We start from the raw sequence: 14,508 nt of genomic DNA on the forward strand, positions 1-14,508 counted from the left end.
CGTGACGTCAGCCCGGCAGCCCCGCCCCCTCGGGCCATGCAAATGAGGGGCCGCCAGAGCGCTAGGGGAGGGGAGGGGGGAGGGGGAGGGGGAGGGGAGGGGGAGGGGGAGGGGGGAGGGGGGCGCTCCTGGGTCTGGGCTCTGGAGGCAGGGAGGCAGGGCGGGGGCGGAGCAGAGAAGAGGACCTTGCCCCCAGGTCGGCGGAGGAGGGAACATTTTCCATCCCCAAGTGGCCGTGCACGTCCTGGAGAGAAACCGCTCCCTTTCCGTTCCTTCCCATCCCTTAAGTCAGCGACAAGTAGCAGTCGCCCTCTTAGTGCCTTGGGATCCTGTGATACTATCTTTCCCCTTTTTACACGGGACCGCGAACCTCCAGCAGGCACCAACGTCTCAACAGAGTGGAAGGTCTTTGCTTGATTTTCCTGCCGTTTTTGTTTGTTTGTTTGCTTGCTTGTTCTTTGTGTGATGCCTTCACTTCCTGGCAAGTGGTAGAGATTTTTCGTTGAGTGATACTGACATGAGGTTTCCGTTCCACCGTGTCACGGATAAGTTGAAGTTGGGGATAAGCGGTGCTGGGGGGTGGGCCGTGCAGGAACGAGGGAGTTTGCGGGCATCTTTAGGAAGTGCCAAAAATGCCCCCTGACCCTTGTGCCCTGCACAGAGCGTTTCCACAGCAGCCTGTGCAGGGAGGTTAGGCATCGGTCCGGAGCCAGAAGTCTGGGTCTCCAGGGCCATCCCACTTCCCTGTCGATGTGGACAGAGAAACCTCCTCCCTTCTCTACAGACGGGGGTGTGGAGTACAAGGAGTGTGGGCTTTGGAATCAGGTCACCCTCCCTTTCTGTGCCTCAGTGTCCTCATCTGAAAATGACAGGCTTCCTGTCAGGATTCAAGATATCACTCGTGGGGGCGCCTGGGTGGCTCAGCCAGTTAAGCACGGGACTTTGGCTCAGGTCATGATCTCACGGTTTGTGGGTTCGAGCCCCGCATCGGGCTCTGTGCTGACAGCTCAGAGCCCGGAGCCTGCTTGGGATTCTGTGTCTCCCTCTGTCTCTGCCCCTCCCCTGCTTGCACTCTGTCTCTCTCTGTCTCTCTCTCTCTCAAAAATAAATAAACGGTAAAAAAAAATATCAAAATACCACTTGTGAAGCGCCTGGACATGTGGATTGTGCATGACCTCCCCACCCACAAACCTTCCTGAGCCCGAGACGTCCCCTGCTTTGCTGAGCCTGTGCCCGTGGGAGTGGGCAGCTGGGAACAGGGCAGAGAATTGCACAATGTGCTCCTTGCCAGCTGGGGTCAGACAGGGCGATGTCCAACCTTCTTGTTTCAACTCCTCTGTTGTAAACAGCTGTTCTTCTTGTGGCTGATTCATGGATGGATTTCACATTTTTGTGCTTTTTGTTGCTGATATTGCTACCTAAAATGGCTCCACACACGATGCTGAAGGGCTGTCTGGTGTTCCCGAGTTCGAGAAGGCTGTGTGTGCCTTGCAGAGAAAATACCCGCATTAGATACGATTCGTCCAGGCACAGGTTACAGTGCTGGTGGTGGCTCTGAGTTCAATATTAATGAGTCATCTAGATACATATATATTTCTATATAATATATACTTCTGTTTTTAAACAGAAAACACGCGTAACTTAAAGGTTCTGCGTTGATGGGTTGGCAAAAGTGTTACGACCAGAGGCGCATAGGAACTCAACCTTGTGTCTCCTGTAAGAACAATTCAGGGGTCACTGATTAAGCATAAGCATAATTCACAGCGATAGAACCACTGTGAATAACGAAGACTGGCTGTACTTCACCGAAACTCTGCGAAGGGGAGCAGGTGGGTCCTGTGGACCCTGGGGGTTCTTTCCTCCATAGAACCAAAAGTGCAGAGTCGTCTGCTCTGACGGTGCTCGCTCAGTCCCCTCACCTCCTCCTGCAGGGCTGGGCAAAATGAGGGCAGGCATCCTTCACCCAGTTAAGAAACCCCAACATCTGGGGACTGAGCCTGAGGGTTTGGCTTCTCTATCAACCTACCGGGTGTCCTGATCCTTTTTCTGTGCTCCCCTTGGTGCCCTGACTTGCTTGTGACCCTTCTGCCTCCATATTCCCTGCTCAGCATTTTCTAACGCCACCAGTGGCCTCAGGGAAGGCGTTCCCCTGATCAGCCCAGTGTCAGCCTCCCTTCACCGCCCTCAGCCCCCACCCTGGGCTCAGCCTCCTGAGCTTTGGCTGAAATTCACACTTTTCTCCTTCCCCTCCTCCTCCTCCAACTCCTCCTTCTTTATCTTTGTAGTAAAATGTACCAAGCATAAAATTTACCATTTTAATAAATTTTTCATGTTTATTTTTGAGAGAGAGAGAGAGCATGTGCACAAGAGCAGGGAAGGAGCCGAGAGAGAGGGAGACAGAATCCGAAGCAAGCTCTGAACTGTCAGCACAAAGCCCAGCGCAGGGTTCCACCCCATGAACTGTGAGCTCATGACCTGAGCTGGTCGGATGTTCAACCGACTGAACTGCCCAGGCGCCCCTTAATACTTTTTAACAGCTCAGTGGCACGAAGTACCTTCACAATGTACGCAGCCAACACCACCGTCCGTTTCAGGACTTTTTCATCTCATAGAACAGAAACTCTGGCCCCATTAAACATTTCCCTCTTCCGTTCCCCACAGCCCCTGGCACCCACCATTTCATTTTCTGTCTCTGTGGATTTGATACCCAAGGGACCTCAAAGAAGCAGAATCCCACAGCATCTGCCCATTTGTGACGGGCTTATTTCGCTGAACACCATGTCCTCAAGTTTCAATCATGCAGGTGTCAGAATCTCCTTCCTCTTTAAAGCTGAATAGTGTCCATTGTACGTATCGATGGCGTTCCGAACACACGCCCCCAGAGTATATAGCTTCTTGGCATAGTGAATATTTTCAGCTGAAGGAATCTGAGAAATGGCAGCTACAGGGACTCTGACCCACCCTGAAGCGGGTCACAGACCCTCACGTGGGAGGTGGCTTCCCCTAGGCCCGGAGGAGAGGAGCCTGCTCGTCTGCAACGATTCGGGGACAGAGGAATCTGAGCCGATGGGCCCTGCTAAGTTTCCAGCCGTGTTCACCACACTTAGCTCTTACCCTTTGTCCTCCCATATTTTTCCACGACTTTCCACTCTTCGTTAAACTGAGCATTAAAACGTTCAGGTTGAACCCTTCCTTTGGGTATTCATTTCTTTGTTGTTTTTAATGTTTATTTATTTTTGTTGTTTTTTTATGTTTATTTTTTGTTATTTTATGTTTATTTATTTTTGTTGTTTTATTATGTTGTTGTTTTTTAATGTTTATTTATTTTTGAGAGAGAGAGAGAGAACAGGCAGGGGAGGGGCAGAGAGAGGGAGACAGAGGATCCGAAGCAGGCTCTACACTGTGATCGCAGAGCCCAATGCGGGGCTTGAACCCAAGAGCCGTGAGATCATGACCTGAGCCAAAGTCAGATGCTTAACCGACGGAGCCACCCAAGTGCCCTTGGGTCTTCATTTCTATATGAAGCCTCCTGTGTCACATTACTTATATTAATGCATAACTATGCTTCTCTCACAAATCTGTCCCAGTCGGGAACCGAAGAAGAGATTTCTCCCGCCTTCGGTACATTCCGTGAATGCGTGTGCATTCACGTGATTCCCTCCTGCATCTCCAAGAAACACCTCTCTTGCTCCATCCCGGTCCCAGGACCCCACTCTTCAACCCTGGGCCTCAGGGATGACATAATTTTCAGGTGTGTCCCTGTCCCCAGAACGGGATCCGGGAAGTCCTGTGTCATACATGCATTCCCCCAATCGTCCTGGCTCCTGGGGAATAGGACAGTCCCCGTTGGTCGTGTTGGGAGGGCATGGAATCGGCTCTGGGAGACCTGGGCGACGCCGAGGGTCTAGTCACTGAGCCGTGGGGAAGTCAGACGGACGTTCCCTGCCACACACAGAGGCTTCGTGGCTGCCGACCAGCATTGCCCGCCTGCCAGAGACGATGCTGTGCACACAGCCTGGCCCCCCCAGCCAGCCCCTTGCGGTGTTTATTGAGTGAATGAGTAAGTGAACGAATGAGGGAATGAACGCTAAGGCGCCCTCCTTTCCCTTGTCCTGGCTACACACGGACGCTCCTCCAAGTTTAACCACCTTCACAGACCTCCACGTTTTCTTCACTATTCGTTAGTAGCCTAGGTGTGGTCTTAGACGGATTCTTCCGGAAGCCGACCCAGAGACCAGGATTTGAGTGCCAGGCGATCCCAGGAGACACTGGGAGGAGAGGGGGGGTGCGAGGTTGGGGTCTCAGAGGCAGGAGACCACTCTAGGTAAACGGGGCTCACTCGCACTGGGGTCCTCGAACAGAAACAACACGCCATGGGGAGCAGATAGGAGGGTTTGGTTTTTTTTTTTAATTTTTTTAATGTTTATTTATTTCTGAGACAGAGAGAGACAGAGCATGAGTGGGGAAGGGGCCGAGAGAGAGGGAGACCCAGAATGCAAAGCAGGCTCCAGGCTCTGAGCTGTCATCGCAGAGCCCCCTGCGGGGCTCGAACTCACAGACCGCGAGATCATGACCTGAGCTGAAGTCGGAAGCTTAACAGACTGAGCCAGCCAGGCGCCCCACAGATAGGAGGTTTTTAAAGGCAGCAGGGGGCAGATAAAGGAAATGGTCACTAAAGAATGCATTGTTTCTGGGCCCTTTTAAGGGGAGTGGAAACTGTCAAATGGGCAGATCACCTCACTACTGCTGACCAGGTAATGCTAGGTTAACTGGTTGAGGCTAGGTTAACTGGGAGAGGCTGAAATTGAAATTAGCTCAGGTATTAAGTCTTTGATGATCTGGGCTTAGCACAAGTGACTCCATTTTGAGCTTATTTCTTCTTCACACAAGAGGACGTGGTGGAGGGCCGCTGGCTGGGGGCGAGACACTGTTAGCTGCAGGGGGCGGGGAGGGAGAGCCAGGGAAGCCTTCTTGGAGTGTGGGTACCCTAAGAACAGATGGGATCAGAAGCAAGAGCCTTGTGACAAGGGGAGGGAGGGAGCCAGCCAGAGGGAGACAGTGAATTGGGTAAGTGAAGTTGCAAGTTTAAGACCAGGCAAAAGGTCTCCAAAGCGGGGAGACAGGAAGATAAGGCGAGGAGGAGGTGGAATCTAGGGGAAGGGCCCAAGGGCCTTGGGGGACCAGTAGGAGTCCCCATGTGATACCTGCTGCAACAGAGAAGCTGAGGGTTTAGTCAGGGGAGTGGTAATCTTTTTTTTTTTTTTTTTTTTTAATTTTTTTTTTTCAACGTTTTTTATTTTTATTTTTGGGACAGAGAGAGACAGAGCATGAACGGGGGAGGGGCAGAGAGAGAGGGAGACACAGAATCGGAAACAGGCTCCAGGCTCCCAGCCATCAGCCCAGAGCCTGACGCGGGGCTCGAACTCACGGACCGCGAGATCGTGACCTGGCTGAAGTCGGACGCTTAACCGACTGCGCCACCCAGGCGCCCCCGGGGAGTGGTAATCTTATTTACAAAGCAGGGAGAGCCACCTGGAGTCCAAAACCCTGCAAGCGGAATTCGGCAGGCTGGTGAACTTGGACGGGAAAGAATTACCTTTTCATTTTCACTGCGTCTAACCGCAATGTAGTATTTCCTTCGCATGCAAACGTAGGGAACAAACCACGGTGGTGTTATTAGAATTACCTGCAACTTTAGGGGCGCCTGGGTGGTTTGGTCGGTGAAGCGTCCGACTTCTGCCAGGTCATGATCTCACGGTCCATGAGTTCAAGCCCTGTGTCAGTTCAAGTCCCCTCCTGGAGTTCAAGTGAGTTCAGTTCAAGTGAGTTCAAGCCCCTCCTGGAGACTGCTTCAGGTTCTATGTCCCACCCCCCCCCCCCGCCCCTGCCCTCTCTTTCTGTGCCCCTCCCTTGCTCGCACTCTGTGTCTCTCTCTCTCTCAAAAATAAACATTTAAAAAATTAAACTAGGGGCACCTGGGTGGCTCAGTCGGTGAAGCATCCAACTTGGGCTCAGGTCATGATCTCACGGTTTGTGAGTTGGAGCCCCGCGTAGGGCTCTTTGCTGAGAGCTCAGAGCCTGGAGCCTGCTTTGGATTCTGTGTCTCCCTCTCTCTCTACCCTTCCCCCACTTGAGCTGTTTCTCTCTCTCTCTCTCTCTCTCTCTCTCTCTCGCAGAAGTAAACAAACATTAAAAAAAAAAAAATAGGGGAGCCTGGGTGGCTCAGTCGGTTAAGCGTCCAACTTCAGCTCAGGTCATGATCTCACGGTCCGTGAGCTCGAGCCCCGCGTCGGGCTCTGTACTGACGGCTCAGAGCCTGGAGCCTGCTTCGGATTCTGTGTCTCCCTCTCTCTCTGCCCCTTCCCCACTCACGCTGTCTCTCTCTCTCTCTCTCTCTCTCTCAAGAATAAACACTAAATTTTTTTTAAATAAAATAAAATAAAATAAAATAAAATAAAATAAAAAGCTGGTGTTAACTTGCCTTTGTATGCAGGAGAGAACGGCCGAGGAGAGAGGGCTGCGTTGTACAGAAGATGAGGAGGACGTTGCTGGACAGGTTCTTGGAGAAAAGGACCCAGTGGGAGGAAGAAGCTTTCCAGAGGCAGTTGACTTTGGACGGGGCCGGCCGTCAAAAGGGCCCTTTGGATTGGGCCCGAATGTGGCCCAGGGGATCATCAACATGAGACAGGATTGCACATAGTCTCTGTGACGATGAGGTCACTGGGTGAGAGTGGATGGCGAGGAAGGCACATACGGGTGGGAACGGAGAGGTTTCTGGAGAGGTTCTTGCAAAGCTCGCAAGGCTGTGTAGGGCCTGAGCCCGCGAGCTCCAGGGCCGTTCATTGAAAGGGGGCCTCGGGGGGCGCCTGGGTGGCTCAGTCGGTTGGGCGGCCAACTTCGGCTCAGGTCATGATCTCGCGGTCCGTGAGGGGCTCTGTGCTGACAGCTTGGAGCCTGGAGCCTGTTTCGGATTCTGTGTCTCCCTCTCTCTGACCCTCCCCGTTAATGCTCTGTCTCTCTCTGTCTCAAGAATAAATAAACGTTAAAAAAAAAAAAAAAAAAAAAGAAAGGGGGCCTCGGGATTGTGTTCTCTTCTCCAGCAGCTTCCACCCACTCTCGTGAAAGCGTACAACTCCTGGAGAGGGTTAGGAATTTTACAGGTGGCGTGACAGAGGGAGAGAGGGAGGAGGATTGAAGGTGTTTGGAAGGAAAGGGGCACCTGGTGTGTTAAGCTCACTAAACACGGAGGCCGTCAGACTGAGGTGGCTCCTCAAGTCTTAGCAGTCCTGCCTGTGGCGCCTCAAGGTTGAGAAGTCAAAACCCGGGGCACCTGGGCGGCTCAGTGGGTTTAGCATCCAACTTCGGCTCGTGATCTCATGGTTCATGAGTTCAAGCCCCGAGCTGGGTGAGTTCGAGCACCGTGCTGACAGCGCGGAGCCTGCATGGGATTCTCTCTCCCCCCCCCCCCCACCCCCCCGCCCCTCGCTCACTTGTGCCCATTCTCTCGCAAAAAAGAAAGAAAGAAAGAAAGAAAGAAAGAAAGAAAGGAAGGAAGGAAGGAAGGAAGAAAGAAAGAAAGAAAGAAGGAAAGAAAGAAGGAAAGAAGGAAAGGAAAGGAAACAAAATGAAATAAAATAAAATGAAAAATAAAGATATGTATAAAAAAAAAAAGAAGAAACCAAAACCTAAGGACGGTCCATCACAAACAGCTCACCAGGCTTTCCCAAATTAGCCAAATGCCCAAGTCACAGCCAGGCGATACAGTCCTTACTGTGCTTCTGTGCCCTCTAGAAAGTCCTGTCCCTGGCTCCCAACCACTTCATGCGTGACCACTTCACGTCCATTTGTTCAGATAAACTCTTACACTTTTTAATCTGCCTCCGTGTATCTTTTAACGGGTGGGCCACAGAATGTAAGCTGGGGGAAGAGGGATGGGGTCAGGGATCTGGGGGTCTCGATGCGGCTGCGGCTCCCCTGAGGGGGGACGCGGCTGGCAGAGGAACGGGCGGGGGTCCTTGCACGGGAGGATGCTAACGGGGTCCCCCGGGGGGGTGAGCAGTCAGCAGAGGTGGTCACGTGAGGGTATGACGACGGGGTGGAGGGCAAGACCATCTATGGAACTCTAGGGCCCGGGAGCCTGGAACGTGGATGCCGTGGTCCCCGGGAAGGGCGGCCCGAGTGGGTCCATCCAGGGGCACGAGACCGTCCAGGGGCAGCAGCAGCAGCAGCAGGCTCGGGTACGAACCGTGAAGCGGGCACGTGAGTCGAACACGGGGGATTGGAGGGATGGAGGAGGAGAGACAGTCTGGAAGCAGGGGTGAGGAGCGAGGAGGATGCCCACTGAGAGAGAACCCGGTGTCCTGGGCGTGGCATCGGGGGTAGACCTGCGGGGTGGTGGCTGGGGATTGCTAAGGACCACGGCCACCGCCACCAAACTCTTAAAGGGTCTGTGACCCCAAGATGTTGAAGACACGCGGCCCAGGTCTGTCCCTCGAGGCTGATACGAAACAGAAGCTATGTGATGTGCGGGAACAGAGAGTTCAGCTCACCTCAGGCCTGGGGCCTCCCTCCCGCCCCCACCCCGGCAGAACCAGAGGCAGCCTGGGACTCGGGGCCAGCCCCTTGCTGTCTTGGGATTTTTGCCCCTCCCCGTTGGGACATTTGCAGGCTGGGCCTGGTGTGGCCCTCTGGCGAGCTGGGGCCACGTCACCGCGTCCCTCTGGGGAACAGTCACTCCTTGGGGCAGTACTGATGTTAATACTAATATTAATAGCCATCGAGAGCGTGCTCTGTGACAGGCACTGTGCTAGGATTTGTACCCAGATTTTGCTTCACGCTCACAATAAGCCGGTGAGGGAAGCCATGTTCTGACCCCCCCGCCCCCCTTTCACAGATGAGGAAACAGGCTTAGAGGCTGAGTGACTTGCCCTTGGCCAGCAGGAGGTGGGGCCAGGCCTGGAAAACCCAGGCAGTCTGATCCCCTCTTGGCTGGAGAAGGGCCACCTAAGTTAGGGAGGAGGAAGGGGGATCAGGGAGGGCTTCCCAGAGGAAGTGACATTTTCATGGATTTGAATCCACACATTTTACTTGTCTGGCTTGTCCCCTGGAGGCAGGGGACCCGGGTGGGCTGGTCTACATCTCTGTCCCGAGTTCCCAGCACCGGCCCTGGCGCAGGCCTTGGGGACTCAGTGACTCTGAGAAATGAATGTGCGAGGAGCATCTGCTCTGGTCCCGGCCTCGTCCTCACTGACCCCACGCCAGCCTGTCTTGCTTACCAGGACAGTCCACCACCCTCGATGCCCAGTGGCCTTGGCACCGGGTCCCAGCACGCCCTCAGTCCTGGCAGTGAGTCCCAGGCCAGGGCCAGCTCACCTCTGGGCCAGGGAACCGAGGGGGTGGTGGGGCCGGCCGCGTGCGGACCAGTGGTGAGAACAGGACATTCCTGACTTGGGGAGACACTACCCCCGGCTCCCACCCCACCTTCCCAGAGTCTCAAGGTCAAGCCCCCCTCCTGCCTCAGTGCATCCGTGGGGCTCACCTTGGTGCTGATCATCAGCCCCGGCAGGTGACCAGGGCCGGGCCCGGTTAGAAGTGGGGGCAGTCATTTCAGAAGCTGTATGTGTGTGTTGGGGTGGGGAGCATGGGGACCACGCGGTTTGAGGAAGGCACCCCGAAGTGCTCCTGATGCCCACAGCCGCCTTGAAATCCAATTAAAAAAAAAAAAAATTTTTAACGTTTATTTATTTTTGAGACAGAGAGAGACAGAGCATGAACGGGGGAGGGTCAGAGAGAGGGAGACACAGAATCTGAAACAGGCTCCAGGCTCTGAGCTGTCAGCACAGAGCCCGACGCGGGGCTCGAACTCACGGAACGCGAGATCGTGACCTGAGCCGAAGTCGGCCGCTTAACCGACTGAGCCACCCAGGTGCCCCTGAAATCCAATTTTTAAAAACTGGCTCAGTTGCTGGAGCCTGTGGCTCTTGATCTTGGGGCGTGAGTTTGAGCCCCACGTTGGGAGTGGAGATTCCTCTAAAGGAAATAAATAAAGAAACAAACTTTAAAAATTGGCGCAGGTTAAAGTGTACTGAAAAGACTAGAATTTGTGTTTCAGAAAGGTGGGTTAATACATAGATACCTGTAATTTTACGAAAAACAAAACAAAACAAAACAAAACAAAACAAAACCTCTTGGGGCGCCTGGGTGGCTCAGTCTGTTAAGCCTCCAACTCTTGATGTTGGCTCATGATCTCACAGTTCCTGGGTTCGCGCCCTGCGTTGGGCTCTGAGCTGACAGTGCTGAACCCACTTGGGATTCTCTCTCTCTCCCTCTCTCTCTCTCTCTCAAAAAGAATAAATAAATAAACTTAAAAAAATACATTAAAAAAAACAACCCTCTTCTATCTGTTTACAGTGACCTGGAGGCATTTGTAATGAAGGAAGCAGATTCCTTTGAAGAAATTGTAAAGGCGGCCACAGAGGAGGAGGAAAAGCCGCTTTAAGAGCTCGTGCCCACCTAAAATCAGAAGACAGACCGGCACCCACTGCAGACTCCCGATGCCCCTCGCTCTGGTGCCTCCCGGATGGCGCCTCACGGGGAGGAAAGACTTCAGCAGCCAGACAGGCTTCCAGAAGGGCCCGGCAGAGCGGGAGGGAGTGCCTGGCCCATTTTTCCGGGACAAAGGGCGGCGGCACTGAAATAGAAGCAGCGAGGCTGACCCAGTGGGCAGGGCACAGACGGAAAACACTAGGGCATCGGAGACACAGGGCACAAAGAGCATCAGGTAACCCGAGACCACGCTGGGGTGGAATTTCTGGCTGGACTCGGCCTCTCCAAATGGCCCTGAGATGAGACGGACCTGCCCTGTTACCCAGAGAGCCGGTGGGACCAGCCTGCTCATGTGGCCACCTACTGTATGCACAGGGTGAGCACACAGATGGCCAGGGCGCTGTGGGCAGGGCGTGTGGCTCCTACAGGTCACTCGGGAAGTCTGCGTGGCCTTGGCAGGCTGGGCTTGGCGTCTGTGTCCGGGTGACCTCAGGCCTCCGCACGAGACCCCACACGACGCCTCAGGGTCATCTCCGAGAATTCGCCAGGTGAGTTTATTTCTTTTTTTTTTCAACGTTTTTTTTTTTTTTTTTATTTTTGGGACAGAGAGAGACAGAGCATGAACGGGGGAGGGGCAGAGAGAGAGGGAGACACAGAATCGGAAACAGGCTCCAGGCTCCGAGCCATCAGCCCAGAGCCTGACGCGGGGCTTGAACTCACGGACCGCGAGATCGTGACCTGGCTGAAGTCGGACGCTTAACCGACTGCGCCACCCAGGCGCCCCCAGGTGAGTTTATTTCTTAAAAGCTGGGACCGTAAGAAGCAGATGGGGTCAAGGGGCGCCTGGGTGGCGCAGTCGGTTAAGCGTCCGACTTCAGCCAGGTCACGATCTCGCGGTCCGTGAGTTCAAGCCCCGCGTCAGGCTCTGGGCTGATGGCTCGGAGCCTGGAGCCTGTTTCCGATTCTGTGTCTCCCTCTCTCTCTGCCCCTCCCCCGTTCATGCTCTGTCTCTCTCTGTCCCAAAAATAAATAAAAAAATTAAAAAAAAAAAACGTTGAAAAAGAAGCAGATGGGGTCAACGTGGAGTCCTGGCTGCAAGAGTTTGGGAGAGCCCCGAACACAGACCAGCAAGGTCGTGGTGAAGGAGGCTGTTCCCCAAATAATTCCCTCGGGAAATGGGAGAGAAAGGGGGCAGGGCCACAGCACGACGGACAGAGGAGCCCAATGAAGCTGAGAAGGGACAGCTGGGAACGTGGGGACCAACCAGGCAGGGCAGTGTGGGTGCAGAAGGCCACCAGGACCCTTCTCCGGTGTCTGGCCTGGGGGAGTGGCCTGAAGGTGAAACAGCCCTGGCCCTTGCCCTCACCCCCCAGGTGGTCTGTCTGTCCCCGCGGGGTCCCCTGTTCGCTCCCCTTCTGGCTTGCGGGGCCACCAGGCCAGGCCCCCGCCTGACTGGCCCTCTGGCTCGGGGCAGGCTGGCACTCCCCGCTGTCTGGGTGCCCTGCCTCTTACATCCAGGTCCCCTGGGCTGCTCGGTCTGGCTGCCCTGGGATTCCGCACCCCCCCCCCCCCCGGGGGCTAGGCTTGGCTCAGCGAGTGAAGAGGGAGGGAAGGTGGGGGTGAGTGCAGAGGAAGTTCCGACACCCACGGGGCGAATGTGACCGAGGGTTGTTGACCGCTTCTGTTCCCATCTCAGTGATGTCATTTCCTGGTGCCGGACCCCGGGTCTCACGCCGAGGTTCTCAATGTCACTGTCAGGATGCGGACAAAATACCTACCACCTGGTAAGGGTCTCGGGCATGAAGTGCCCCATGGCGCTGAGCCCTTAAAAGGCACCAGGGTTGGTGGCTGTGGTTATCATCGTGGCTGGCGGGGGACAGACGGCCACCATTGTCAGGCCCCTGGGACGCTGGGGAGGGCGGGGCAGGGGCAGGGGCTGCTTCTCCAGCACCTTTCTGCTGCCGTGCATCCCTGCTTTGCTGAGTCCCCACAACCATCCCGATGAGAGATGCCCCTGTCACCCCCACTTTACAGATGGGGAAATGGAGGCCCAGAGAGGTGGAGTGACTTACTCAAGGTCTCCGATCTGGTCACTGGCAGAACTGGGATTAGAAACACATCTGTCAGTTCGCAAAGCCCTTTGCTTACTGCCCTCCAGCAGAGCCATTAAAGGTACTCAGGGCAAGAGTTTCTGGGGTCAGGGGAAGGACAAGCCCATCCAGAACCCTCTGGACACATGGACATGTAGCAGTGCGGGGCGTAGACCAGAGCCAGGCTGCCTGGGCTCCAGCCCCAGCATTGCTAGTATTCAGCTGTGCGACCTCGGGCAAGTGACTTCACCTCTCTGGGCCTCAGTGTGAAAAGCAGGTAATCTGAGTGCATCACTTCCTGGAGTCATTATGAGGAATGAGATGAGCTAACCGTTGGAAAAGTGATGAGAACAATTTCTTAGTAAAAAGAGAAAAGAGAGAGAGAGAGATGAATGAGACCAAAAAGTAGGAGCTGGAGAGAGAGTTGGGCTTTAGAGCCAAGCAGGTGGCACAGAGCCCCCAGGTCCTGAAACGCATCAGAAGTGACAGCCATGGGCAAGTTACTTCACCTCTCTGTGCCTCAGTTTCCTCCTCTTCAATGACAGGCGCAAGAAAATCTGCCTAAGAATCTGTAAAGTGAGTTCTGTGGTTCTCAGGAGGGGCCACCCTGTTCTCCTCTCCATGGGGGATATTTGACAATGTCTGGAGGCTTTTTTTTTTTTTTTTTTTTGAGAGAGAGAGGGGCGCCTGGATGGCTTAGTTGGTTGAGCGTCCGACTCTTGGTTTTGGCTCAGGTCAGGATCCCAGGGTCGTGAGATCAAGCCCCACGTCCAGCTGAGAACGGTGAGATTGTGACCTGAGCCAAAGTCGGACGCTCAACTGACTGAGCCACCGGGGCGCCCGCTGCGTGTATTTATTTTTGGGAGAGCGTAACCAGCACACCCTAGTTAGAGAGATGGCCCCCTGCCCGGGAGCAGCTCTGAGCCTTGGCCGGAACATGTCCCTAAGGACCACACTGCTTTAAAGGAAGGGTGGGGCACGCCCATACTTGCCCTCTGAGCAAACCTCACAATGTCTCCCAGGACCCTAAAAAGAGACCCCAGGGGAAGAAATGAGCAAACGCAATTCACAGTCTCCTTGGTGACTCGCTTCCTTTTTATAAGCAAATTTAATTGTTCAATCTGTTGCATCAGGAGAGAAACTTTAGAAAACCCAGAGGGAAAATCACCAGTAACCTCGCACCCTTGCCTCTCAGAGGTATTTTAGGTACTTGGCAGACCGGCTTTAAGGCATGGCCGGGCCTCAAAACTTTGTGGCTCGGGGCAAGTGCCTGGCCTCAGTTTTCCCTTCTATAAAACGGGGACAATGGGACCTACCGCTCAGGACTCCCATGAGGTTAAAGACCACGCATGCCAGCAGAGTGCAGACGAATCCGGGGACCCTCTCCACTGTGGCCTGCTTTCCGGAAGTCACCAGCGCCCACGCGCCCCTGCTCCTACGTGGTCACATCCTCACGGTTGGTGGAGACCATCCAGGCCTCCTCCGTGGCACACATCAGGACGTCGCGGGAGCAGCCTGTCTGCCACGGAGTGGCCTCGGAATCACAGTCACGGTGTATCGCAGAGAAGGAAAGGCGGGGAGTGGCCTGGGCGCGCACACGTTCACGGCCGCAGGGACAAGAACCGGCCAGCGGTGTGGCCGCGGGGGCATCTTGTCTCCACCGATTTGCAGGGTTCTTTTGTGGTTTTTTTTAACCACCAGCAAGAACTCGTGGCGCCGGTCCCTGCCCTTCCCTCCTGCTGAAAAACCAGAAAGAAAGCACTTCCTGGAGCCCCGACCAGGAGGCCTGGATGGCCTCGCCGCCCAGCTGAGTCGGTCATTTAACCTCTGTGTCGTGTGGGTCTGCTGGAAAGAGCCAATTGTCCTGTGAAGT

General features: G+C 54.6%; 1 long non-coding RNA gene across 1 annotated transcript; it reads right to left on the bottom strand.

The window, feature by feature from the left end:
- Nucleotides 1–156: 156 nt before the first annotated feature.
- On the bottom strand, nucleotides 157–5,850 carry LOC131518725 (uncharacterized). The gene is made up of 3 exons (XR_009265259.1): nucleotides 5,687–5,850; nucleotides 1,319–1,487; nucleotides 157–478 (listed from the first exon to the last, which is right to left on the bottom strand). It is a non-coding gene; the product is annotated as an uncharacterized LOC131518725 (long non-coding RNA).
- Nucleotides 5,851–14,508: the final 8,658 nt, after the last annotated feature.

The sequence above is a fragment of the Neofelis nebulosa genome, chromosome 8, assembly GCF_028018385.1.
Source record: "Neofelis nebulosa isolate mNeoNeb1 chromosome 8, mNeoNeb1.pri, whole genome shotgun sequence".
Lineage (NCBI taxonomy): Eukaryota > Metazoa > Chordata > Mammalia > Carnivora > Felidae > Neofelis > Neofelis nebulosa.